The following is a 27,370-nucleotide window of genomic DNA, read 5'->3' as shown; positions in this document are numbered from 1 at the left end:
GATAAGAATCAAGAGTGGAGTACATAAGAAAAGGTGTATATTATTTTGAGTGTTACATGGGGATCTTCCAGAGATCATCTCAAGAAAAGAGCACGGAGGAAGTTCCTATGCCAACGAAGGCTGAAATGTACACGCTATTGAGGTTTTCTTTTCTTAGGTTATCTCTCTTAGATTATCGAGGGAATTAATATTATTAGAGCATTCAAGGAAAGAGAGAATATAACACACTCTTAGCAGAACAAGATCAGAGCATGAGGGGACAACAGTGTTACATGGGCAGGTGTAAAAGGAACTGAAGCTGGAGGAAGTTGCTTACAGTGACTATATTTATGGATGATGAGCTGTCTAAAGTTTAATCTTTTTGCAGAGGTAACATGTACTGACAATTTTTTTTAGGAAAAAAAGAATCCTTGTGAGATGGCTCTGGTGGTTCCACATAGTACGACATGTACATTATAAAATTCTGGATTTTCCTTGTCACATATAGCGATGGTCCATGGAAGACCAGGCTGTAGAGAAAGAAGAGCGCGAATGAGCTAGGGTTAAAGGCATCTCTGTGTGGGGATTTAGGTGAGGGAAGCAGATGGGTTTCTGGTCCAGAGATAGCAATAGGGTCCATTGGCCTATAGGATATTTAAATACGTCTGCATTGCACGGTCCCCAGATCCAAGGTTTTCCTCCCTGGTCGTCCATGGCTCCTGAACTCCCCTGTCAGAGCAGACTGAGACGTCTTCACGGTGGGAATCCTGTCTGTCTTGCACACCATTGTATCTCCGTGCCCAGCACAATACCAGTGACGGGGTAGTTCTCTGTAAGTAGTTGTTGAGTAAATAAAATAGTGTTTGATAGCTATTAAATACCAATTGTATGTTCAGCAATAATGAAAAATAAACTTTAGGTTTGGGGACAAAAAATTAAAATAAAGCAGTTCGGGAATAATACAGGCTTTTTTATATCTAAATACCAAATATGTGGTGACAAGTTCGAAAAGATTCCTGAGAAGAGGTGTAGGGTGCATTAGCACAGAGACAGTTTCTTGGGAGAGGCAAGAGTGCACGAGGAAGCTTGGAGGCTGCGTCGCCTCCCAGGTAACGGTAGTAAGATTCCGTAAAGCCGTGGGGACCTTGAACTTCAGATGAAGACGACTTTTGGGGGGACATCTTTTGAGGTGGAGTTACGTAAGAAGAGTCACGCCTTTAGGAAGATAAGTGTGTTATTTGTGCCTACGTTGGAAGACTCGCTGGAGTCGCACGTTGGTGTGCTATGATGACAGTGGCGCGGCATGAGGAGTAGAATCATGGGCTGGTGGAGGCGCCATGGAATACCAGGCAGGAAGGGTTGGAAAAACCTGGTTCAGGAACAAAGCAGGAGTCCCAGACTGATTGGAGATGTTTCTAGAAGAAGCCCCTGAGGATCTGTGGAAATGGGGAATCGGGCTGGAGTGCTGGCGGAGGGCACGGGGATGGGCATTTGGACAAGGTTGAGTTGGGCCAAGGAGTGGCCACAGGAAGCAGCAAGAGCAGGAAGGGTCAGTGTCCCTAACAGAGGGGGAGGTTTGGGGGGACCGGTGGGGAGAACGGAGTGTAGATTGGGTTAAATGCCCCAGAGAACCCAGGAAGAAGGAAGACCGAGTTGTGGTGAATTCCCAAGGGAAAGGTCCAGAGCGCTTCGGGAGGACCAGAGTGTCGGGTGGAAGGCAAAGTGACAAAAACATGTTTGACTGTGGCCGAGGCCCAGAGAGGGAGGAGGTGATGCCCTTCATTGCTGGTGTTTGAGAGACAGCTGGTAACAAGCTTGATCTTGAATGTCAGGAAATGCTCATGTAAGATGATGGGCGCAGAGGGTCACGGGGCTCCTCCCAGTCATGAGGTCGGGGGGGCACCAGGCGGCGTGCGGCAGCCCAGCTCTGTCCCTCTGGTTGAGGGCGGCGAGCGTCCCCCTGAGCTCGCTCTGCGCCAGTAGAGAGATGGCGGGAGGTGTTGGACGCTGGGGGCGCCTACAGGGCTTTGGCAGGTGGCGTGAATCCGGCTGGGAGGGGGGCGGGTAAGAAGCCCCGCTGGGGGTGGCCGCGCTGGCGTCTCCCTGTCCCGCCCGTGCTGCTGCCCCTCCCGCGGCCGTCCCGTGTCCTCACTTCGGCCGCCCCGCCTTGCCTCTCTCCTCCCCTCACTTCGTACTGCTTTCCCAGTGCTGGTGAACTTAAAACCCGAATGATTTTTCTGTGCACAGCAGTGCCTGTCGAGGAACGAAAGAGACAGTAAATGGAATCCCTCCAGCGTACGGCAAATACACAAAACCTGTGGGATCCGGAGCTGATGGAAACCAGAGCGGAAGGACGACAGGGCCCAGGACAATGAGTGCAAGACGGGAAGTGACGAAGAACGGGAAGACATTAGAACAAAATGCAGCCTGGGGCGGCGATCTGTCCGAACGGGTTCGTGGACTGTGGTTTTTTTTTAAAACTTGGCTAAATGGGCATGAATATCAATTGTCATAGATCTTTTTCTTTGTCTTTTTTTTTTGGTCCTGGTTTTCAAAAGAAGAAATAAATGACGAGAGAGGATTTCTGAGCCTGCTTGTCCCTCTGTGAATAAGTTTAACAAGGGGACGCTCGTGTGACCTGTGACCATTTGCTCCTGTTGAGGGAGGAATGGAAACGTCTTTCTCCTGTCCTCAAGTTCTCCAGAAATTAGCGACAGATCTTTAATGGAGCCCTGGTATTGTGTTCTTGGTTTCAGACTTCTTTTTTAAATCTAAGGTTTTGTTTGTTTCTGTTTCTTCATGTTTCTTTGTTTTTTTCCCCTACATTGTGCCTTTGTCGTTGTTGTTCTAAATTTCCATGAATTGAACCCTAATGAAAAGACTTAAGACACCATTTAGTAAACACAAACACCAGCAATTAGTAAACACAAACACCAGCAAATAAACCCGAAAGACAAAAAGCAAAACAAAAAAAGCTCTTCTGTTTTTAGCACGGTGAGTGATTTTAGAATCATTTCCTTTCATAAGACACGAGTAACCATGTGGAACTTTTGGCAGTAACAGGGCTGATCGTTATAACCCATTGGGTGGTGATTTTATATTCGGATGGATTACTTAATAATAATTACATTGAACTTACCGTTTAATTAAATGTTTATTTGCCATGTAAATTTTATATTTCGTCAAAATTATGTGATTTTTACAGCAAGGATAATTATCCTATGATTATGAGGCGGTGACCTTGAACAGTCCCTTAATAATTAGTTATAGTTTCTGATGTAATTAAATCATTGAACCAGATCTTGCTGGGTGAGAAGGTAACTAACCACATGCACAGAGGGACTCAAGTGCAGAGGAGCTAAAAATCACGCTGCCTCACTAACGAGAGAGGGCTGTGCTGTGACCTCCCCTCCTGAGGCTGCCAGACCTTGGCTGGGGACCACACTGGTGTGTGCTTTGAGTATTATTTGTAACAGCCCGCATTTGTGCCGATCTGAGACCGTGAGCCCACGGAGCACCAGCTCCCGGGACTGACCTCAGGAGAGGACCTGGTGGATCCAGGGGTCGTCCCGTGAGCCTGTCCGCCGACCGGTTTAGGGACGGGACCCTGACCCGGTTCTGGCCTATGAGACTGAGGAGAACTTCACTGGGGGCTGTGGGAGAAGCTCTTCCCCCGCTCAGAGAGAGAGTCGCGGAAAGCCGGTGCTGCTCTCACTGGTGTGCCTGTGCAGGTCTTGTAGCCAAGGTCGCTGCTGGGTGCCAGCCTGGAGGGAGGGAAGTCGTCGTGTTCACGGAGCTGTCCTTGAACCCTGCACTGACCTTCGAGGCCGTCCAGAGTTTCGTATTTGCCGCATGTGGATCTCCTGGTCTGATGTTGCCTCTGCTTACCCCCGCCCGAGCCCGCTGGTGATCACTCACGGTTAGTTCATGTTCCCACATGAATGAGAGCGCCGGGGCCCATCTATTTGATTAGGTACGTTCTTGTCGGTATAATATTGCTTCAAAGATTAATTTACAAGACATACAATTTGATGCCTTTTCCTGTTACTCGAGGGCCAAGGCCCGCCAGCTGATGGAGGTGACTTGCGAATGTCCCCGCGTGCAGCCCTTGTCCCCGGGCAACTTCTGCGGCCATACACGCGCTTCGAGTTTAGGGCTACTTACACGTTCTACCCACTGCTGTGTGGTTTGGCCGCTCGAGAAACTGAACTGTAAACGGGCAGAGACGCGGCACCACGGAAACTGGCGGACCAAGCGACCTTCTGAAAGCGGCGCGTCAAATAAACGTTCGCCAGCGGCCAGGGTGGAGCAAGCGTGTGGGTGTGTGGGTATGTGTGTGGGCTGACCCACGGGAGCAGTGTCGTTAACATGGGATTTTAAACCTCACTGTGCACCAGCATTTTCTGATTTAAAAAAAGTCACCACATAATTGGGCCAGAAAGTATTGCGAATACCAGAATTTCCCCCAGGAAATGTTTTCCTTATCTTTAAGCATCGCTCCCATTATCTGCTGTAGAAGCATCATCTACCGGTTTGATGTGGTGGTGAACTCTATTCTTTATTAGGAGTATTTGGCGTTGGGGCGCCTGGGTGGCTCAGTGGGTTAAAACCTCTGCCTTCGGCTCAGGTCATGATCTCAGGGTCCTGGGATCGAGTCCCACATCGGGCTCTCTGCTCCGTGGGGAGCCTGCTTCCCTTCCTCTCTCTCTGCCTGCCTCTCTGCCTACTTGTGATCTCTGTCTGTCAAATAAATAAAATCTTAAAAAAAAAAAGCGTATTTGGCCTTTTCCACATTTTTAATACATCTTCCTGTTACAAATTGATTCACCTGGCGGTTTCGTATTTGCCGCATGTGGATCTCCTGGTCTGATGTTGCCTCTGCTTACCCCCGCCCGAGCCCGCTGGTGATCACTCACGGTTAGTTCATGTTCCCACATGAATGAGAGCGCCGTGGCCCATCTATTTGATTAGGTACGTTCTTGTCGGTATAATATTACTTCAAAGATTAATTTACAAAACATACAATTTGATGCCTTTAATTAATAGCCTGCCGTGGTGCGCAGTTCAGTGGTGTGACCTAAGGGTCAAGACCCACAGTTTACGAACTGTTAATCACGCATCAGCCCATCTGCTCACGGGACCTGTTGATCCATCTGCTCAGCTGCGAGCAGGAAGCTAAGTGGCCCCAAAAGATAGACTATGTCACTTCCAAAAAGTTTCCAGGAGAAGTTGACACTTGGATGAGAAAGAGCAGAAGACATGATCCTTGATTTCCAAGGCACTTTGCTGCCTCGCGTGGAAGAGCAGGGGACCGTCACAGGGATGGCGCGCGCTGTCCCCGTCACACCCCTGATGACACGGGTCAAGTGACTCGATTCTTTTTCCCTTGTGATTCTTAAAAAAGGAGGGGGACCCAAACAAATTTCTGCCAGTCTTGGGAATGTGTGATATCAAGCCTCAGCTCTAAGCTTCATTTACTAAGTGCTGCATTACCTCACCCTTCAGTTGTAACTATGGATTTTCTATAAATCTCCATGCGGCCAAACGTGATAAGCTGCTTGACATACCACAGAGCACGGCAGGGCTTATTAGCACTTGGGAAGTTATCGATCGCTTGTCTTGATTAATCTTTTATGGGTCTCCGTGGGAGTAACGGCAGAGGAAGGACCAGGGGACCTGCCGCAGAGCTCATTCACAGTTTCTCCTCCGACTGCGAGGGTCTCGATGCTGCAGCTCTTGGTCTAATGATGACTTTTCTAGCACAGGTTGTTCTGGGTCTCTATCAGCAATGAGAATTTTTTTTTTTTTAAGATTTTATTTATTTATTTGTCAGAGAGAGAGCAAGCGAGAGCGAGCATAGGCAGACAGAGTGGAAGGCAGAGTCAGAGGGAGAAGCAGGCTCTCTGCAGAGCAAGGAGCCGGATGTGGGACTCGATCCCAGGACGCTGGGATCATGACCTGAGCCGAAGGCAGCTGCTTAACCAACTGAGCCACCCAGGCGTCCCAGCAATGAGAATTTTTAAGTTATATTTATTTTCAAGACCTGCCAATAAGATGAAAAGGGTTCCCCGTGTGTTTCATACTTAAGGGTAAACAAGGAATTTTTAATTTATGTTTTAAAATAAAATCTGCTTTTCTTGGTTATATAAGTTAAAAAATATATATATATATATATATGGTGATGAGGTTGTTTTTCACCTGACAACTCAGGAGTCGTATGAAGGAGCCATTTTCCTGACTTTGCTGCTGCTTTCACTACTGAGCGCTCTCTGAACGAGGAGCAGGTTATGCCGTGGAGCCGTACCCCGGCTGAGGCGGTTTTAGTATCTTTGCAAGTGGCCTTGAATGGAGCCGTGGAGGCTACGGAAGGCTTAGCACAGAAGGGGTGTGGGGCGCGGGGTGCAGGGCAGCTCTCTGGTTTGGGGCAGGGCGACGTGGGACCTGGTTGTCCACCTCCGTCTGCTCCTCCTTAAGCCCGGAGGAGGGGCAGGGCCGGCTGGGGCCCCCACATTTCTGCTTCACCTCTGCCTTTGGGACGGCTGGCTGACCGCACAGGAGGCGGGCATGGTGCTGGCCCGAAGACGTTAGCCGCCTCCCCGAGTCATTGCTCAGAGCGAAGCGTTCCTCCCGTTTCCGAACAAAGTGCTGAGGGTCCTGTGGGTGCGGCTACGTCCAGCTCCTGACGGGGCCCACCTGACGGGCGCCCACCTGACGGACGCCCCGCCCTGGGTCTGCGCGTCCTGGTGCCCCATCCAGGCTCAGTGAATTCAGCTGGAACAGCCCAGCGCTCGCTGGTTCATTAGGTGACAGCTCTGACAGGGATACCTTCGGGTGGAGGTTAGTACAGACTGGAAGGAACGGGAGGGACCGTTTACGAGGAAGTGCCCGTGGGTACCACGAATGGAACCTGAAATGTGCCAGGGTCGCCGTAGGTGGCTCTAACTACTGTCTTGGATTTAAGACACAAGAAGTGACATGATTTCATATCAACAAACTCTGGTGTAGCAGATGCTCAGAGTAAGTGTCAAAATGCTGCCTATTACTCTTGTTTCTGGCCTCCGTTAGACCACATGTGCTCAAGAAGGGTTATTTCTTTTTTTTAAAAGCAGGCTCCATGCCCAGCATGGATCCCAAGAGGTGGCTTGAACTCATGACCCTGAGATCAAGACCTGAGCTGAGATCAAGTTGGACACTTACCCTACTAAGCCACCCTGGCTCCCCAACAAGGGTCATTTATTTATTTTTAAAAATTTAAAATTATTGGGGCACCTGGGTGGCTTAGTGGGTTAAGCGTCCGCCTTCGCCTCAGGTCATGATCCCAGCGTCCTGGGATCGAGCCCCATATCGGGCTCCCTGCTCAGCTTGATCTGATGACCTTGAGATCATGGCCTGAGCTGAAGCTAAGACTTGAATGCTTAACCAACTGAGCCATCCAGGTGCCCCAGAAACGGTCATTTTTAAGGGAGGTTTTAGGTAATCATATTTCCCAGCTTGTGTAATGTCATGTGTCTCAAACACTGTCTCTATGTTGCTGTTTCGCCCATCAGGGCAAGATGAACACGTCAAAGCTCCCTTGAGGACCAGGGAGCAGATTCAATACATCGATCTCAAATCGGAAAGGCAATCCTCTGTGCGCCGGCCTCGTTTGTCTTAAAGATACGTGTTATGACGTCAGCTCGTAAGTTTCGTGGGTCTTCTGGAAGTTGCACATTTTGGGGGCCGGAGGGGTCATATTCAAACGAATGCTCTGATTCCTCACAGAGCTGGTCAGCAAAGATCGTTGGTTTTTAACTTTGATCTGAGGTCAGAAAGGTCTGGGTTTGAAAACCAGTTCCATCATTTACCAGCTTTCAAACTTGGACACTTTACTTAATCTCCTTGATTCGTTGTCCTAGTCCGTACCTCAGATCACTTTTGCAAGGGTTAAGTTAGGTGAGATGTTTCCCAACACAAGGAGATGCTCAGAAAGTGGCAGCTTTATTTAGTGACCTGAAGTCCTAGTGGAAGCTTCGGTGTGATGCGATGGAAATATTAGAATCCTTCAGTGATGACTGATGTTGGACGAGCTCACGTCTGGTGCCGGGAGCCGGGACCACAAAGATGAAGAAGGCTCCGCTCTGAGAGCCCGCGGTCTGCAGGCCGGTCTTCTGAGTGCTGATTCCCGGGCACGTTCTCTTGCTCCGGGGCTAGAAGGGCAGAATCTGAGTTGAGGGCTGGCTCCAGGATGGCCCACGAGAAGATCATAATTTTGAAATTGCTGTTCTCGATCAAATGCCGTGTCTTTTTCCGATAAAGGTGAAGGCTGGGGAGTTGGTGGGGGCTGACGTGTGGTGTCGAGGTATGGGACCACAAGGGAAGCCGAAACAGAGAAGGCACAGGGTGTGACATCCTAGAGTGTGTTTCTAGGACGATGAGTAGCTTTGGCAATTAAGTAAATCCAAGTTGGCCAAGTATTGGCTCAAATGATTAACCGGGACCATAAGCTGAAAGAGAAGAGTGTCAGCGTCTTAAGTTATATCCACAAGGCACCGGAGCCACTCGGAAGCAGTCAAGCAATATTGCTAGAATCACGGAGGATATAGTCTGTGGTCTGTGCCGACAGGTTGTCTTGTTTGGTCTGGGGATTCGGGTAGAGGGGAGCCCGTTCCCACTGCCCCACTCGCTCCTCCTTTCCTTCCTTCTGAAGGAGAGCAACACTTGATTCCTCACCCCCCCAAGGGTCTGGGGCTGGGTCCGACGGTTACACTGACAAAGACAGACGAGCAGGAGAACAGCACACAGATGTACAGGTTGCACTTGACGTGGAGCGTAAGGAAATGAAAACCCAAAGAAACCGTTAGACCCCAGTATTTTATGCTGGATTCGAAGCGCACTGCACCGTCACGGGGAGCACGGGTGCTTCAGGAGCGCGCGGTAAGGGCAGCCCGTGGGGAGACTGCGGGACTCTGCTCCGCTTTACTCCGTCTCGGAGCTACGGGCTCTCCCTTCCCTGCGTCCAGGGGGCCTGTCTCGTGAGGGTCTTGTGACCTGCCTCAGGGAGGGTGGGGTCGGGTCGTCAGAGAGAACTTCCTGCGCTTCTCTGCCTCCTTCAGCGGGAAACACTTGTGTCCCGGCACCATATTTGGGGGGAGTGTGCCCTGAACCCCATCATTTCCTTATTTCTGTAGGCCAGGCCGACTGCCCCCTGTGATTAGCCAAATCCTCATATAGCTCACACTGTAATGGAAGACAAACAGGTATTCTCAGTTGTCCCCTCCTATCCCTTGGGAATGCGTTCCAAGAGCCCCAGCGGATGCCCGAAAGTACAGATTGTACCAAACCCTGTATACGCTACATTTTTTCGTGTCTATATTGTTCCTGTTGGGGCTGTCCAAGGAGCCTTCTCTCTGTGGACTTCCCAACGAAATCCTGCCCGTAGGAACATGGGCGTAGGATTAACCCTAACAATCTCATCCTTATTTTTAAAAAATTTTATTTAATCTTACTTTATCATTTACTTACTATCACGTTCAGTTAGCCAGCACAGAGTGCATCGTTGGCTCTGGGTGGAGCGTTCAGTGACTCCTTAGTTGAAAATCCTCTTTAAAGGCTATATCCCAGCGGCTCTCAGTGGCCATTGTGACATGAATAGTATCGTTTTATCCCAGTCATTCCTAAATCGGCTTCTGTCTCCTCCTTCTCTTATCCCCTGCAGTAATGGGTTTCGTCAACAGGTTGCCCGTCAGGCTTCTGGGACCCAGCTGAAGGGCGGTGGTGCTCCGAGCGGGCCTGGCGGCCGGCCGGTGACAGGGGCGGGGGAGGCGGGGGGACATGAGGAACTCCGAACTCGGGGGGACGTGCGGGCTGTGCGCCTCCCTTCCCTGTAGCACCGGCCGGTGCGCGCTTCGAGTTTCTGCGACAGACAAGTGAGTTCTGATCAACCTCGCGCCTTCCCCTGCCCCAGTCCTGATCAGTCGTCATGAAAGCCTCTCGGAGTTCCTGAATTCCTGAGTGTGATTCCACGAGAGTGAGTGATGGAAATAAAATCATCACTATTCAGTTATTCGCTCCTCTGAACACGCAGGGCCGTGGGAGAGCTCGAGGGGGTGGCCGGGGTCCCCGCGCGTGACCTCACTGTGTAAGGATGGTTAAGATGCGCAGGAGCTTGTGATCCCCGTGAAAGCAGAAAGATCGATCTCTCCATCTTTTAATAGATACTAGCATCAGTCACTGCCGCAAAATGTGTTTTCTTAAATGCTTTAGGGAGAAATTTAGGGAAAGCTATTGAAATAGACACATTCCGGGGGTATTTGCTTGATTTTGAGCCAATCGTCTTTCCCTGAGATGCCGACCTGCTTTGCATAAAAGACGCGTCTGTTCAATGTGTCCTGGCCGCCCATGACCCCGAGCTGGGACCCGGGTGGACGCGGACCTGTGCTCAGCTTGTCAGATCCCGGAAGAGACTGGAAGTTGGAGCCAAACGTGGGCTCTTGTCTGCTTCAGTCTGGAGGTGCGGGAGGATCTTGAGCTCTGGAATCGCGAGAGAAGGGGTCAGAGGGAGGGTGGACAGGGAAGCCGGGAGGAGGGTCGTCCTGCGCGTCTGCCAGGGCCGCCGACTGTCGTTAGGAGGCTGCAAGGGCTTGTCCACGCACACGCGCTGCAGAGAAGCGTGTCGTTTGGACGGAGGTGTTCTTTTCTAAGAGGGAGCGCGGGCTGGAATCGAGGGGTACCTGCGGTGCATTCCGCTAATTTTCACCTGAAAGGCGGCTCGTAATTCCTACCTGCTTTGCTTGGGTTTAATGTTTTCCTGTCTTCTAATGGACAGTAATTGAAATGGATTTATTATCTAAATTATTCCTTAGTTCAGGATATCACTTAGAAAAATGGGGCCGTAAAATGAGGTCTTCATGGTGAAAAGCCATCTGCGGGAGCCTGGAGGGTCACAGCAGCAGTCCGCCTGCCCGAGTCTTCCCTGTGGAATACAGAGTAGTTTTTCAAATTTGGAAAATTTATTATATTATAAATTGGATTTAATATCTTTCTTTACCCAATTTAGAAAAAATTGTCGGGAGAAAATGTGTTTGATTTCACAGGCAATTTCAGTCTTAAGTACTTTTACAAGAGAACGGAGCCCAGGAGCCCCGGTCTGGACGAGGGGTCGGGGACTCTTTCCTGTCGGGTTGCACGCGGACCCCTCGTGGTTCGGGCCGCGGAGCCCCTGCACGCCACACCCCATTCCCTCCTCTATCCCACGCCCCTGGGGGGACACCCAGGACACCCAGGACACCCAGGACACGGCTTGCACTGAGTCTTCTCTGGCACATGAGTAGATCTTAGGCTAGTTGTTCACTTACTATCGTGTGTACGCGGCAGGCCACAATCCCAGGGTCCTAAACGTGCAATGATGGAATCACTCGTTTCTAGGAGCCTTCTGTGTAGATGACGGACCGGCGTCTTCGTGGAACAGTCGCTATAGAGGAGATAGGTCCCCAGTGCAGCAGGGACAGCAGGGACGGGGGCTCCCTGCTGCCCGGAGCTGGGGTTGGCCACGACAGACGGGAAGCAGCGTCACCAAACCCTGGGAGCTGGGGAGCTTATGAGGGGAGCCCAGGGTGTGGAAGTGTGCTTGTGAATTAGGCACACGCACGCACACAAACACACACACGCACGTGCCAGCGTGCACACGCACATGCGTACACACACATCTGTGCCCGCACACACGCACGCATGTGCTGCTCACACTGTGCTGGGCGGGGACACACATCCCGGAGAGCCGCTTGGAAGAGCCGTGTGAGATGCTGGGGCTCAAGGCCGGGGAGGTGGCCTGCACCAGGCAAGCCCCAGCCTTCATGCCCGTGCGGGCTGCAGGTTTCGCCCTGCATAGCCACGGAGGCTGTGAACCTTCGTCGCCAGTGGCAGTGTTGGGGGGACACCGAGGTAAGGGCAGCCGCAGGAGATGCCGTCATGATTTCCTGGAGTTTGGGGTTGAACCTTTGAGCTTGATCCCAGGATGATCTTACCCTAAGCAAATGGATGAGATCTGTGCCCAGAGCCAGAGCGCAGCTGCGGAGTCTGGCCATGAGAGCCACTGGAGGCCAGGGGCACCGGCGTGTGCGTGCGGCGAGCGTGTCTCCCGCGGTCGAGTCCGGGGTGCTGAGCGCAGCTGCCGGCGGGGCACGTGGCTGAGGTGCGTCTTCGGGGATCTCATGTCCCACGACACCATCGGGTCACTGGGGTGGGGACACCAGAAGTGCCTTTCCTAGAACCCAGCATCCACCGTTAGGGCCCCTTCCAGGACGCGTGGAGTTCTCCGGGCTTTCTCTGCCTTGGGCGGGGTTCACCCTAAATCTCACACGGATCTCGCAGTCACCCTAACTCGCAGCTCCTGTTTTTCCTTCAGAGGCCTGGTGTGTTCCGTGAAGTCAGAGTCCGATGCCTTTAGCAGGGCTGGCACCCGCGCGCCCGATGGCCGCCGTCTCTCGCCACCGCCCGGCTGCCGCAGCCTGCACGGTAGAGGGTGACGCAGCGCCCCTTTCCCCTATTCCAGGGGCAGCCTTCGCAGGAGGTCCGGAGGGAGACGGACCCTGGCGATGCCTGCTGCGGGGCCTTCATTTCAGTCGGTCACAGTTCTGCACGGGGAGGTCCGTCCGTTCGTGGTTGGGAGGGGTGCGGGGCCCGGCCGCATCCGTGCGACACGCCCGCTCCCCACTCGGACCCGGCCGCATCCGTGCGACACGCCCGGTCCCCACTCGGACCCGCCGCCCCGTCCCGTCAGGAGCCGGCCTGCTCTCGCCTCCCTCCCCGGCCGCAGCCTCGTGGTACTGGAGGTGGGGGCTTAGCTTTCACTGGCCCTTTGCCCTCAAGAGAGAATCTAATTAATTGACAATTCATCTCATTTAAAAACTATAAAAATGTTAAAATTCAACATACTACTCTACTCAAGTCATGCTGATTCTACAGTTGCCTGTTTATATCCTAACCCCAAACTTTCCGGATGCACCTGACGCATACATGGTATCACTTTTCTGTCTCTTTTTCAAGGAGGAAAGTCAGATTTTATGGGAAATGTCTGCTCTCCAGGCTGGTACCTTCTTAACTTTATCGTGAAGTTTAGAACGTCCTACACGGAGCCTGAATGATGGACGAAACCGTGGTCGTAGCCGCACTGAGGAATTCTGGAACGTGTTGTGAAAATCAGGACCCTCCATTCTTGGGCTTTCTCGTGGGAACTTCACAGAAACCTCTTGTCCTGGCATCGACGTTAGCCTCAGCTGATTCCTCACCGCGGTGATGTCACAGCTCACTCATCAGGTGCCAGGCCGCCTGCATGAGGTCAGAACGGGTGGGTCTTTGGTGTTTCTGTCACTGTGGTCACGCAGGAGCGAGTAGGAACAGTCCATGGTGATACCAGATTTAACAGGCTCTGCGGCTTCCGGGGGCGCCCAGTGGTATGTGCTCAGAGTTACCGTCACTCACTAGGGGCAGCTCGGGGTGGGGGAGGCGGCCTGGGATACCTGTGCACGGCCCTGGTGACAGCTGCTCACAGTCCCATGTGTCAGTGTTCACGCTGCCACGGTCAGTGTTCTCTAGAGAAAGAGCTGGCAGCGTGTGAGGGTCTGTACAGTCGCATACACACACTCACGCATGCGCGCGCACACACACACACACACACGTGCACACACACGACGGGGACTGGGGTGAGAGAAGCTGACTGGTTCTGTTCCAGGACCTTCCACCATATTTCCCGTCCTCTCTAACACCAGGGACGGAACCTTTAGTTGAGAACTAGGAAGGGCTCAGCAGTGAGGTCCAACTTCTTTGTTGGACAGGTGGGGAAACTGAGTCTAGCACGCTGAACGGAGTCAGGCACGTGAGCTGGAGGAGGAACCGGGTGTGCCTGGGTTAACACACAGCGATGGAACACTGGAGCCGGTCTCCATCACGAGCTGTGAGACCACTGCCTCCCGATTCCGTCCGCACAAAATAAGGACCAAGGAAGCTTCTAGAAGCATAAGGGCTGGACAGGAAACAACGGGGTTTTAAGTCTGTCCACTCTGCATCCTGGTACTTTTGGCTCTTTGGGATAGCGATAGGCAGAAAGAGAGAGAGCTACAGACATGCATGTAAGTTTTTCTACAATATGGAACAAACCCTGTTTCCCAAATCTTCGCTATCATAACTTGCAGCTCCTTGACTTAGCATTTCGGACACTGTTTTCTCTGATCTCCTCGTACGACTGAAGAATATTTAACTATTTTATATCACCCATACTTTCCCCTTTAATATAATTATATTACTGTTTTGACTTTAATTAATAAACAGCATTTTTTGGCATGAAGATATTTTACATTTTCATTTCAACTAGTATTTATGGTTTCTGCTTTGATGTCAGTCTTAGAAAGCCTTTCTTCCCTGTAGATTACAGAAATAGTCATCTAATTATTTCATTTATGCTCTTAGTTCCTCCCCTTTCATCTGTAGTCTACCTGTAATTTATTTTAACGGAAGATGTGAGATCTAGGTTGGACATCATCTTTTTCTTTTTCTTTTCTTTTTTTTTTTTTTTAAGATTTTATTTATTCATTTGACAGACAGAGATCACAAGTATGCAGAGAGAGAGGAGGAAGCAGGCTCCCTGCCCAGCAGAGAGCCCCATGCGGGGCTCGATCCCAGGACCCTGGGATCATGACCTGAGCCGAAAGCAGAGGCCTTAACCCACTGAGCCACCCAGGTGCCCCAAGACATCATCTTTTTCTAAATAACGATACGGTTGTTCTAAGAACCATTTCTTACTCGGTCATGACTACAGTAATCTAAAATGCCTCCTTTATTATATGTTTAATTTGCACATATGCTGGGATCTATTTTTGGATTCCGTTTTGTTCTGTTTATGCATATGATTATTGTTCCACCTGTTCTAGACCATTCTGATGACTCTTTTAATGTTTTATTATTTGGTAGTACAAGTCTTCCTCATTCTACCCACAGAGAGACTGGTACGTGAGTCCCCATCACTTGTGAAATAAAATGTTCAAATTCCTAAATTAATCTCATGAAGATTCAGATGGAAATTAAGTTACTAGTTTAGGGAGAACTGAGATTTTACAATGCTGAGTTTTTCCATTCGGGAACAAACAGCGTGTATTCTCTTAAGTCTGTCTTATGTCCCCGAGTGGCATTGATTATTTATTGTGTAATGGAATGCCTCAGTTGGGATGTGGGGGTTTCCCCAGGGCTTGTGTGTGTGTGTGTGTGTGTGTGTGTGTTTGGTGTGTATGTGTGTGTGTCTGTCTGGTGCAGGTGTGTCGTGTATGTGTGTGTCTATGTGTGTGTGTGTCTGTGGTGTGTGTGTCTGTGTGTGTGTGTATACATGTCGACAAAAGACACCGCTGCTTGCTTGTCTCTATGGGAACGCAGGAAACTACCTTAGAGGAAATTGTTTGTTCTGTGAATCGGTGTCTCCTCATTAGAGCCCTGCCTTGGCAGCGCTGGCTGTTGGGGTGAAGGAAGGACACAGTGTACTAGGTCTGGTGTACTAATGCAGCTCTTCTCTTGGGATGCAGGTTTGGGGGGCACACTGTTTATGGGGGGTCCAGGGTCTTCTGGGAGGGAGCCAACACTGTGACCTTTTCTTTCCTGGATCTGGACCTCAGGACACCGGCCAGGGCTCCGCAGGCTGGCACAGAAGTAGACGAAGGGCCGGGAGTAAAGGTCCTGAAGTCCCTTCGTCCTGCCGGCCGGAGGAGGCGCGAAGGGCAGGCAGCCTGGCGGTGGTCTGGGAGAGGATGGCGGGAGCCCGGTGGTGAGTCCGTGAGACTGTGTACACCACAACCTGGTTGGCCCGGCCCCACTCCCAGGCAGACCTGCCTCCCTGGGAAGGGCCAGGGTTGGTGGGATCATAGGCCCGGCCCGTGGTGCTCTGGGTTGCCTCTGTCAGCCTCTCCCTGTTCCGTGTTTGAGAGGTCAGAGCTCGAGGCACCTTGCCCGGACACTCACGCAGGGAGGCGTGGCGCGTGGCTAAGTGTGCACAAGCAGGAGGGCCCCGGCCCCGGCCCCGGCCCCTCCTTGCCTGCCTGCCGGTGGCCAGGGCAGACCCAGAGAGTGTCACACGTTGAGCACGGCCAGGATGACTGGCCAGCCTGGGTCCTTCTCTTCCAGCCACGCGTGACGTCTGGAGTGTGACACGAGAGAGGACAAAGCGCTCTCTTCCCAATGCCTCTGCGCTCCGGGTCTCGGTCTGCTTGCTTGTCCACAGTCCGAGCCTGCATGTTTGGGGGTTGGTGAGCACTGGCTCAGCGGCCGCATGGCCGCGGGGAGAGACAGATGTCATCAGCCGACCCATGGGGACCTTGGTGGGCCGTGACCAGACGTTTGGCTCAGGAACTACTGGTGAGAGGCTGGTGTGCAAGGCGGGCCGTGGGCTCGTGGGGCCTGCACCTTGCGGGGAAGCAGTCTTGGGAGGAACTGCAGTCCTGGTGCCGCAGGGCTGTCCTGCTGCCAGGCCGGCCTGGAGAGCGGAGGCCGACGGGCAGCGGGTCCAGAAGGGACTTTGGTGCGGCGCTACGAGGCTCTCCGGCGGAGCAATGGGCACGACTTCCCGGCTAGGAACTTGGTTGTCAACTTTTAAAGAATGTAATGTGGCTTTTTAATGTTTTGTTGGTGTTACGAATCGTAAGCAGCTCTGGGGCTGTGATGGCTTTCCTGCCGTCCTCTCGGGCTTCAGGCTTGCTGCCAGCGTGTGATGTTTGCTGAGCCTCCCTCCGCAACGGAGCCTGCTTGGAACTGGCAGAAATTCCCCACTCTGTGCCTCGATGACGTCTTCCACTAGTTTTAGGAAAGCGGGTCGTCATGTGCTGACACATGCGTTCTCCGTGCTGTCCGGCCCTTGTCCCTCTGGAGCCCCGTGTCCCGGGTCGCCTGCTCTTCCCTGCTCCCCGCTCCTTGGCGCAGGCTGGGTGCTCTCTGCACACCTGCCCTCACGCCACGAGCGTCTCCTTCCGCTGCGTATCGTCTGCGTGCGCTGCTCCGAGGAGGTCGTAACTCCAGTTACTGTGTGGTTCAGCTCTGACGTTTCCATCTGGTTCTTCTCGATGGATTTTCGCTCCTGACGGGAAAAGCCCTTCTGTCATCATCCCCCATCGTTTCCTTGTACACATTCATAACTGCTTCAAGTTGCTTACCTGGTGATTTTACTATGTGCTTCAGATATGGGTCTGTTTCTATCAGCTGGTTTGTCCTTGACTTTGGTGAAACGGCCCTGTCCCTGTCCTGCAAGGCCTTCTTCCCCTTAACGCTGCACATTGTGCGCGAACAACTGGAGGCCTCTGAGCTGCTCCTCTCCCAGACAGGGTCTGCCCGTTCTTCTCTGGGCCCACGTGGCTGTGATGGCCTCGGCAGCTGCAGGCTGGGCGCCCTCAGGGCCGGGCTGTGGAGCTCCTGTCTGCCCGTCTTCCCGCAGGCTTTGGCCCTCTCCCCTGCCTGGCCTTGCCCCTGGTCCCGGATTTCTTAGCAACCACCTGCAAATTCACTCCTGCATCACCGCGTCCTGCCCCTGCACGTGTGTGGGGGGAAGAGGTAACAGCCCACAGTGACCAGCAGTCTCTTCCCTTCTAGCTGGGGCCCTAGCCCCTCACACCTCTGGCTGACCCCCTGTCCTGGCCAGACTGCCAAAGCCCTAGAAGCTTCCTCTGCCCTTCAGGGTTGCCTGCGGACGGCCCTCTGTCTAGGTGCACAGCCTTGCCCTGCCCAGGGTCAGCAAATGCCCAGAAGGGAAAAGCTGCAGGATATGGGCTCACCTTCCTTGTGATTTCCTCTTGCCCACGCTCTTGTTCCCCGGGCCCCGATGGCCCCAGTGGCTCTCCAGGGCTTTCAAACAGAATTTCTTTCTGGCATCTCACTCTGCCCCCACCAGAATATTCTGTTTATTCTCGGCAGGAGCCTGTTTGTCCCCAGCTCCTTTATCATAGCTAGAGGGGAAGCCTGCAGTGGGTTCTGATGATCTTTTTTCGGGGGGGATGGGAATCAGGTTAGTGAAGTTTCTATTGTGTGAGTCACTTGGTCGGCAGGAGTGATGGCCAAGTTTATAAAATGATTTTTCTGAATCTGTTGAGATCACACTGCTTTCGCTCTTTAATGGGTCAATTCGATAGGGTTGCCTGACCGGGTAATCTCATGCTGAGCCATTTTCATTCTTACGTGAAATCCTACTCTGCCATGCTACCTTCTCTCTCTACACTGTTGATTTGCTGATATTTTATTTGGAATTTTTGCATTCGTGATCAAAAGGATGATCAGTGTGTGACGGCTCGTGAGGCCATTCTCTGGCTTCGTTCTGCATGTTTTGGTGGCTGCGTGAAGGGAGTCAAACACCCGCTTGGGTCTTGGCCTGTGGGTTTCTTCTCCCAGCCTGAGACACTGGATCGTTGGTGATGAGTCTGTTTCCAGACCTGACTTCCAGCAAGCCTGGGGTCTAGTCCTGCTGGCGCCATTACACCGGAGGGCTGCCTCTGGGTCCTTGGGCTGTTTGTATCGTTATGAGCTTGATTGTGTCTTTTCTGTTTTTTGTTTATTTTTGTCTGGTAGATTTTATCCGTCATGTTAAGTGCATGGGGCAGAGAAGGTTCGTCAAAAACTGACTCTGTTTTGATATCTTGACTAGAAGCCTCTGGAAGATATATATTGACTGTTGCATGTTTTCCCCTCTGTCTTTGGGAGATTTTCAAACACAGGTGGACGTTTTCAAACTTCTGTAAGGGACACTGATGTAGAGGAACACCTTCCTGAAATATCGGAGAGTACATTTCAGGCTCAATGTTCCATACATACGTCTAGGAGGACCTTCTAGAGCTTTGAAATAGCCCAGGTCGGAGGGATCACAGATAATGTACTGCACCTCCCCTTCTCCATGATCGCTATTACTGGTAACTGTCTTCTAACCGCTCACAGAAGGCAATCAGCAAAGGGGACAATCCTAGAATCAGCGAGGTCACTAGGCCTGTGATTCCAGCCACTGGACAGCTTGCTGACGACACCTGAGTGCCATGTTTCTGTTTCCTCCCCCAGAGACTTTGGATTTGATTTGTTTATTTCAAATTGTTGAGACGTTTTACTAAGGTTTGCATACTCTGACCTTACAGATCTTTCATGTCCGCTCATGTAATGTGTCGGATATAGCGTCACTCCAACGCGTAACTCACAGAAACACGCCTGAGTCAGAATGCTACAGTGTTGGGAAGGAAATTACTTTAGTACCAACAAATCAGAAACAATTTCACATTCGCATTGTTGACCGATGTATGTCAAGTTTCCCACATTTGGGTTTCTAACATTTAGATTATTCTGCAGTGATTTATAAAAGGAAAACTTTACATTTTTGATTCTGGTTACATATCTATCTGCTTTATTATTCATTTGCATTTTGAATATACTTGGAAGAGTAGTCGGGTGAAACTTGTATTTAGGTAGTGTGTCTTTTCTAGTGTTCTGTGTAATGAGAAGAAAGCATCTCCGACTTTTGCCTGTGCGGTGACCATCGGCAGACCTAGGTTCAAGGTGCCAGGAGCTTGCTGAACCAGATCAGCCACCCCAGTCCAACCCCAAGTCTCGTTCAGAGGCGGTCAGAACAAGTACTTATTAACTTAAATTACACAAGTGGGTTCCAGTAGCTGGGCTAGAGTGTCCACTGTGTCAGGGGAATGGGAATGTGGATTGAGATTACTCTTTTTCCAATTAATTTTCGTCTTGTGTGTTGGCACGAAAGACTGTGTACTTGCCCTAAGTCTTCACTCCTCACTCTAACACATGGTTCATTATGTGAATCTGTGCTTCCCCCAAGAAGGGCTGATGTACCTCCCCGCCCTTGACTTGGGTTCTTGTGACTTGCTTTGGCCAGTAGACAAGGTAGATATGGATATGATGGCGCTCAGGTATAAGCCTGCATCCAGAGAACTGTGTGTTTACTCACTCTCTTGCACCTGTCTTTGCTCTGGGAGCCCATGGCCTGCTAGTCCCAGGAGGAAGAGCTGAGTTGCTCTGGCTGGACCCAACCTGTATGAGCTGACCTTCTCGCTCACCATCCGATGCATGGGCCAAATACACACTTCTGAGTTCCTAAAGTTGGAGTTATTTGTTATGCAGCATTATTGTGCCTGTAGGTAACCATTACAGGTGTCAGTGGGCAAGAATGCTGTGAGTCACCCAAAGTGTGGTCCTTCACAATGACACTTCCTCCCTCTCTCCCTCCATTCCTTCCTCTCTCTCTCTTTCTGACAGTGTTCGTGTAAGAATAATCCAAGAACTGTAAGTACGGAAGTGTTTCTGTGGTTGGCCTCAGGCGTAAAGCTCTTCTTTTACAGATGAGGAAATAGCACGATGAGTTAATAATGGCCAGAGCCGTGGCTGGAAACCTGGCTTCTGGGCTGCTCATCCCGTGCCCTTTCTGTCCCCTCCAGACATAAATAATGAAAAAAGCTGTAGACCGGCATTTGCATACTGTATATGCTAACTGAAAAGTGAAAACAGACTCCCCTGCTGGGGCTGGTCCATGTACGAAGGCACTTGCAACATTTTGTAAGTTTTCGTGCTTAAATGCTGTCAACTTGGCTCTGTGCTGATGCGTCATCTCCAGATGCTCACTGGGAAAGGGAAGCTCTACAAGAACTCGTGTGCTTGTAGGCACAAGATGTCACTCTCGTGCTTACTGTGCAGATAACATTCTTGTTGAAATTTTAATGCCTTTAATGGTTTGCCATTTTAGCCCAGAGTGAACTAATCCGACAGCCCGTGCTGGGACGTAAATCATGGCATATTCCTGGGGGACTGCAGGTGACATGAATCAAGGAATTTCTTTTTCAATCGACTCTTCAATCATCCCTTTTAGTCACGTAGAAAATATGGTCCGTGCTGTATTTACAGTTTGATGGTAAGGAGATGCTTAACATCACTGCAGGAGATTAAAAATGACAAGTTATATGGTGAAGAGTGTGAAAAGGTGTTTACACTGACATGTAATATCTAGGCTGATCTACAACCCAGTAATAGATACCATAAATCTCATAGTGGGCCCACGGGATTGAGCACTGGGGAGTTAACATGGTGGGTCAGTGCGTTCACATGGCACATACCCCACGTGTGGGAAGATGACACTGTTGACCAACCATTGGTCGGACGCGTGCATGCGTAGGCTACTAGCGTGCGTGCTCTCTATTCCTCCCTCTGCATTTAGGATTGCAGAATTTTGTGTATATCGTGCCTGACATCTATTCACCCATCTGGTCTCTACTTTCAAAGAATTAAAACATGTTTTCCTGATTTATGTAAAAGATAAACAAACCAAAGAAAATACCATTTTTGTTTTGCCTCTGCTCCTAAACACAGTCCAGTTCTTCAAGAGAATTGTAGATAGCAAATGTCTTCAGTTTTTATTTAAAAAAATGAAATTTTTATATGTTATGTAAAACATTCAATGAAAAAACTTGACAGACACCAAGATTACTAAAATTATATATAAAGTAAAAAAGAGTTTATTCCGAGAAAAAGCTGGAGCGCTCTCTTATAAGCCTTGTGCTTTGGACTTCCAGGAGCTGTACTTGCCCCATTTCTCTTCCACAGAAAACAAAAAACCAATGAAGCAAAATCACCTTCACCCATCCCTGTGCACATCCACACGCACACCCATCACATCCTCCAGTTTTCCACCGTGTTACAGGGTGAAGGCTTCAGGCTGGGGTGGAAAGGGTTTCGTACCAGCCTATGCAAACTCTTTTGAACTCTAGTGCACCTAATACCAAAAAAATATTTATGAGATAATGACCCTGGTTAGTAGTGGGATTCCTGGCTATCAACAGCTTTTTGCAATTTTGTTTATATTCAGTAAGTATTTATTGAATGTACTTTCAGCAAAATGACAGCTGCTATGTAGAATATGAAAGAAGCATAAACCATGGCTACTGTTCTAAGAAGATTTTGAACTTTTTGGAAAGGCAGATAGATACATAATATGCTAACTAAAACATGTTACCTGATCAACATGACTGGCTTAACTCATGTAAAAAACAAAAATATTTTACCATAGTAAAATAATGACTATAAAAAAAACCAGAAAGGATTTTTGCTCATAGCATGTTGTAATATTTTTAAATTCAATTTTAGAGTACTACATAATGTAAGGGTTTCCGTGGCAGGGTAATTGCCCTCACAGCATATCATGTTTATTCTTCACAAGTTCTCCTCCACCCCAAAATATTATTTAAGATGACTAGAGTTGGTGAGATGACTCTCAGACCAGGAGCTGGGTTTGTGCAGTCCTCTCTCTGGCTTACCTCCATGTCGGGGGGTAGCAGGCTCTGCCCAACACACTTTCTGGCCTGGCACCACCACTGTAGGAGGGAGCCCCTTGGTGCTTCTGACTTTCTGCTTCTTAGAGCTCCTGGACTTCCGGGAAGGCGACTCTCAAATACTCAGTGGACAAAGGGCATTTCCTAATTCATTTCAGAATCTGCTCCCGGCTTTCTTCCTCCTCTTTCTCACCATGATTTCTCTCTCAGGTCTGGGAGTTGCAAGCTGGTCCTCCATGTCTCACATTGTTCCATATGTGTTATTATTCATCTACATTTCTGAAATATTTGTGATATAATTTCCTAATTTCCTGCATGATACTCAATAGTGAAGCATTGGAGGAAATACTGTTAAAAACATGAAAAACAATGAATGCTTAGTATTCTATTGTATAATGCTATTCTGATACAAAAATGACATGATAATAGGAACACATTTTTAAAATAGAGGGAAAAAATCAATCATTATTTTAAGTGTTAGGACAGAACTCTAAAAGGGAGCAAGTTAAAAACAATCAGATTCAGTGAGTACAGTTGCTGGATATATAATAAATATACAAATGGCAAGGTTATTACTATATATGGGAATAACTTGTGGATAATATAATGAAAGGCAACTTCTGCTGAGGATAACAAATTTGTGTACAGTGTTTCAGAATACCTTTGGATATGTGCATCATTTCCTGACCAACTTACTGTACTTCTAGAGACCTTGCCTGTCTCGTCCACTGTCATACATGCGGCTAGCCACCGTACTACACACCTCTTTCGCAGCTTTGCCCCTCACACTGTGCCACCTTCACACCCACATGGGACTGACTGGTCCAGGAGGGAAGTTGCTAATCCAAACCAGCCAGTGACTTGCCAACAATTCATTAGACTTTTCTTTCTCATGAATATGAGCTAAGAGACACAGACACTAATAGGGTTCACTGGTGAAGGGGGTGCAAAAGTTAAATTCATTCAAGGATAGAAATGGGCCATGGCAAACCACAGCTATGTGTCAACTAAAATTATGGAGAAAGCGAAACCATGAGTAAGTAGAGAAGTTGGTCTGAAGACAGAAGCAGAGGAATGGAGCAGATTCATGGAAAAAGCAATCAGGAAATCACGTGGCTCCAGGGAGAGGGGTGGAAGGAAGAGTCATGGCTCCTGATGACCCTATTTCAGTCCCTGTGACATTTGTCTATATTTTGATTTTTGGGTATTTTTTTGCCTTTGAATTCTATGGGTATATTCTAAAAGAATCTCCTTTTTTGTGTTAGTTTGGTATTTTGTTTTTTGAAGTCAATGATTCCTATCTAACATAATACTATTAAGATGGTAAGTATAGAACCTATTTGGGGGAAATTATTATTAATTTAATTGAGAGGTAGAAACAAAGAGATAGAATAAAAGGAGAGATATCTTCTGTTCATACAGACACTGAATATTGTGGAGATGTCAGTCTTTGAAGAAATGAATTGCTAGGGCCAAAAGAATCAATGAAAATCAGATCACAGTCCCTCTTTATTTTGTTGGATGGAGAAAATTATTTTAAAGCTCTGAATAAACCTAATAAGCAATTACATCATTATTAACATTTATTTAGAGATTACTATGTGCCAGATTATTTTTATCTATTTTTAACTAGTTTGCATGAACTCAGAATAGAATAACTATGAATAATTATGGAAGTTTTATTTTTTACTTTTCAAAAAAGCTTTATTTATTTGTCAGAGAGAGAGAGTGAGTACAAGCAGGGGGAGCAGGAGGCAGGGGCAGAGGAGAAGCAGGCTCCCTGCTGAGCAAGGACCCTGACGGGGGGCTTGATCCTAGGATCCTAAGATCATGACCCGAGCCAAATGCAGACGATTAACCAACTGAGTCCATAATTATGAAAGTTTTTAAAAAAATTATGTTTATTTTTGTGTTTAATTATGTTTATTTTTTAACTATGGAAGTTTTGAAAAGAGTGGTAAGGAGGTACTGGCCCCACAAAAATATTGAAGCAAGCTATAAAGTACTTAATGAACCAGTGTAATAATGTGTCCAAGAAAGTAAGTAAGATGAAAATGTATCATTATGAATTTATGTTCTTATTTTTATAGACATGATATTTCATATAGTCTATATGTGACAGGTACTAGTTTTGATATTGTTTTAAAATGTCACCTGAGAACTCAGTTTATACTCTCAGATAAGTCACATTTCGATGAAGTAAAAAGATTAGAGCCATAGAAACCTGACGGTGGTTATTGCAGCTTCCCCTCAAGTTTTGTAGACACAGGTTCCATTTCAGTTTCTTCAGCTGTTTTTCACGAGTTATATTTTCTGGACTCTCCATAATTCTGGCCACACCAAAAAGCCCTTTTTCCCATGTTAATGACGTTAGACATTATCTCTTGAGCTGTTTTAAGTAGGTAAATATCTTTGAATTATTACCCTATTTGCAAAACAGAAAATGGTTTGGAGTTGGAAAGGCGGAAGGACCTGCTAGGAAGCTGTTGTAGGTTAAGACAGACAACATAGGCTCTGATTAGGGCGAGGGTCATGAGCAAGCACAGGTGTGTGAGAACGAGTGAATGATAGGGTGCGGGTCCTGGACCGCGGCGCCGTCCTCACGATGGGATTCTGGAGGAGCAGACCGCGTGGAATTCATGGGTTCGTTCTTGGCTGAGTTTGAGATGCCTTGAAATACGGCAGTGGAGGTTCAGGTGGAAGACACGAGTGAGCGGATGGGACTCCTGAGTGGAAAGGTGGGTTTGGGGGTTGTTGGTGTAGAGACAGAGACTGAGGCCAGGAGTCAGACTGGTGGCTGAGTCCGTTAGAAGAGAAGCCCACAGAGCTGGAACGTCCTTGACAGGCCCTTGGCCTTGGAAGGTGAGGACTGTCATGGGGAACATGGTGGCAGAGGTGGAGGTGACCTGTGGCCTCAATGCAGAGGCCCCGGTTACCAGAGGTGGTTTAGCTACAGCTCCTCTGAATGTTCAGCCAACCGGCCGGCAACGAGGGTCTCCACTAAGCCCTGATATGCTCAAGCCCATATGGAGACTCTCCAGCCACCTGGTGGCAAATTGACTTGCTTCTGTCCAAAAGGGCCCGCAGTTGGTCCTCATGGTAATAATCCTGCCTTCTCCCGCTCTGGGCTCTGCAGGCAGGGGGGTCTTAGGCCCCCAAGAATGAGAACCGCCAGCTCTTAATTACACCATAGGCCCAACCACTCCAGGAGCTCTGGACTGCTTGTATCCGGGCTGCAGATGAGAGTCATGGTCTTGGCGGGGGTAGCTGACCTTGACCAGTGGAAGAGGCTGGGCTGCTGGTGCACAGAGGGGGAGGGGGAGTGTGTTTGCCTGTCAGGTGCTTCCCTTGGGACTGCCATGGTGTGACCTTGTCTACTTGCGGCCTGAGAAAAGATGAGGGTCCAGGTTGTACCACCAATAAGTTACCAAGACCTGAGGAAGCGACCGTTGAGAGGTGGAGATTTGGAATAAATACTGGAGGTTACTTTCTCGGGCTGTAACTTTTACTTCTAGCTCCTGCAGGAAGCTAAGCCCAGAGGAGCCATGGGAAGCTGCTTACAAAAGCACGTAGAGAAGTGGGTCTGCGGTGCCCAGAGAGTGGTCCTGATAGCTGTGGACGACAGTACTCCCCCCTCTGCACAGGATGCAGCAGCTGGCCTGCCCTGTGCTCCGCACCTCCAGATCTGTGCACCGGGATGCAGACGTGTCCTCCGGGGCAGCTCCCGGCCCGTGTGTGTGGCTGCTGTCGGTCCTCAGGCCTGGCCACTTCTTTCCGTCGTGAGGGTCCTCTACTCTGCGTGGGATGCGTGCGGGCCGGCAGGGACTTAGCCACATGGTGGTCTAGCAGCCTTCATCTTTCTTCCCCTTTTCTTCCATGGGCGTCAGGCCTGTGGCTTTGCGTGGGGACTGTCCTTGCCTGCTCCTGCTCCCTCTCCTCTTCTCTTCCGCGGACTGCCCCCCCCAGTCTCCTGTACATCCCATTCCCCTTCGGCATCTGCTTCATCGAGGACCTGCGCTAACCCAGGGGAGATTTGTGTCGGCTGGAATCAGGGAGACTGTCTGGGATCTCTGTGATGTCCTGCATTGGAGGACTTGGTTTGAGCGACACAGAGGTATTGGACTCACAAGTTTGATGTCACATTTTGGGAAGATTATGAATATTCCATTAAAAGAGGCAAATTTTATTTAGGAAGATACAGGGAACAGAGACCCTATAAAAAATCGCAGTAGAGGAAATCTCACTGAAGCAGATGACAGGCTGAAACTGGCGAGTGTCTTGAGGGATCAGAGTGGTACAGACACATGCTCTGCCACTGGGTTGGTGCAAACCACTGGTGGGGGCTGGGTTAGGTTGTGAAGCTGGTCATAAGTCTCACATAGAGACCACACCGATTCTACAGCCAGAGGGAACTTTGGGCATCTTTTAACTGTAACTATTTCCACTACAATGTTGCCTCTTGTTATGGTCTGAGCATTTGTGTTCCTTCCCCACACAGGTCCTTCTGCCCAAGTCCTCACCCAGGATGCTGGTGTTAGAAGGCAGGGTCTTTGGGGGGTGGTTAGTTCATGGGGGTGGGGCTTCATGAATGGGGCCGCTGCTCTTACAGAAGGAACCCCAGAGCACCCCCTGGCCCTGCCACCAACTGAGGCCTTGAGAAGACACCATCTGTGAACCAGGGAGTGACCCCCACCACCTGCCCCTGGTCTTGGACTTGAGCCTCCAGAACTGGGAGAAATGTGTCCATTGTTTATAAGCCACCAACAGGCCAAGACAGCCTGATGTTTGGTTTCTATTCCTGTAAGCTGCAAGCGTTCATCCACTTTTGACTTTGTCTAATTCCTGAGTTTTAAAGCTGTGGGTGGGGCCAGAATAGTGTCTTCAGAAAGGCTCTTACCCCAGAGGCAGAACACAGGGCATCTGTGTTGGGGGTAGACTGAGGAATGTCTTGGAAGACTCAGAGGCCTGCCAGACGTCCCTCCAGAGCCCTTGGAACTCTGGAGTTAGATAGAGTTGGAATTGTCCACAGTTTCCTGCCAAAAGGCAAAAACTGGAACCAAGCAGGCAGCATTTGAGAA

General features: G+C 49.6%; 1 long non-coding RNA gene across 3 annotated transcripts in view; it reads left to right on the top strand.

Moving 5' to 3' along the window:
* Positions 1-2,896: 2,896 nt before the first annotated feature.
* Positions 2,897-27,370, top strand: part of LOC131829992 (uncharacterized) — a 138,818-nt gene continuing 114,344 nt past the window's right edge. The window contains exons 1-2 of one of the 3 annotated variants that reach the window (XR_009353056.1): positions 2,897-3,952; positions 7,527-7,657. This is a non-coding gene — a long non-coding RNA (uncharacterized LOC131829992). Of the gene's footprint in view, positions 3,953-4,813; positions 4,951-7,526; positions 7,658-27,370 lie in introns of those variants that run through there. The other 2 variants (XR_009353055.1, XR_009353057.1) reach the window with 2 other exon arrangements.

The sequence above is a fragment of the Mustela lutreola genome, chromosome 4 (assembly GCF_030435805.1).
Source record: "Mustela lutreola isolate mMusLut2 chromosome 4, mMusLut2.pri, whole genome shotgun sequence".
NCBI classification, from domain to species: domain Eukaryota; kingdom Metazoa; phylum Chordata; class Mammalia; order Carnivora; family Mustelidae; genus Mustela; species Mustela lutreola.
Note: the sequence above shows the minus strand (reverse complement) of the source record. Positions and strands in the feature narration are given on the sequence as shown.